At 45.7% G+C, this 932-nt stretch overlaps 1 non-coding gene across 1 annotated transcript; it reads left to right on the forward strand.

Annotated features, from left to right (window-relative positions):
* The first annotated feature begins 594 nt into the window (after positions 1-594).
* LOC131505879 (small nucleolar RNA SNORA70) lies at positions 595-726 on the forward strand. The gene has a single exon (XR_009258632.1). It is a non-coding gene; the product is annotated as a small nucleolar RNA SNORA70 (small nucleolar RNA).
* The last annotated feature ends 206 nt before the right edge of the window (positions 727-932 follow it).

A 932-nucleotide genomic window follows, 5' to 3' on the forward strand; every position in this document is an offset into this window, starting at 1 on the left:
GAAGAAAAACAGAACCCCGACTTCAGCTCAGGTCACGATCTCGCAGTCCGAGAGTTCAAGCCCCGCGTCGGGCTCTAAGCTGATGGCTCAGAGCCTGGATCCTGCTTCCGATTCTGTGTTTCCCTCTCTCTCTGCCCCTCCCCCGTTCATGCTGTGTCTCTCTCTGTTTCAAAAATAAATAAACGTTAAAAAAAAATTTTTTTTGAAGAAAAACAGAACCAGTTTTGGGGTTTTTTGTGACAAGTCTTCTGAATATTTGAATTTCCTTATCTTTGTGTGAACCATCCTTACATTTGTTCAATAAATACTTGATTGACATTTAAATTAGAGAATGGGAGGAGTTGGCTGTAAAAGGAGAGCAGAAAAATGGAGAGGTAGCTGGTGAGGGATGAGTGGCTGGGGAAAATGGGATCTAGGGAAGTTTGCTTGTTTTTAAGATGGAAGAAATTACAAGACTCTTTTATACCACTGCTTATACGGTAGATAACTGATGTGGGCAGGAGAGTTTGACCGGATGCAGATTCTTAAGTAGGGGAGAAGGACTGCATACAGGAAGGAACTGGCTTCGGATAGGAATATAAAATGGTTCATCTGTCTCAGCCAATTAAACGGAACATGTACTTTCCCCATGGGGGCCAGTGTGCAAGGCTGCAAACAGTCGCCTCTTTGGTAGTGTGGGCAGAGTGTTGCTTGTATGATTTGCCTCAAGGGACCTTGGAGACAGTGGACATTCATGTCTGATCTCAGGCTATCTCCAATCTAGACTCCAGACGTATGCAGGTACCTTTGGAAAGCCTCAGGGCACAGTGACCAGGGTCCACACTGGCCCAGTCATCATGTCCAAGCTGCAGAACAAGGAGCATATGATTCAAGCTCTAAGCAGGACCAAGTTCAAGTTCCCTGGCGGCTGGCAGATCCACATCTTCAAGGAG

The sequence above is a fragment of the Neofelis nebulosa genome, chromosome 2 (genome assembly GCF_028018385.1).
Source record: "Neofelis nebulosa isolate mNeoNeb1 chromosome 2, mNeoNeb1.pri, whole genome shotgun sequence".
Lineage (NCBI taxonomy): Eukaryota > Metazoa > Chordata > Mammalia > Carnivora > Felidae > Neofelis > Neofelis nebulosa.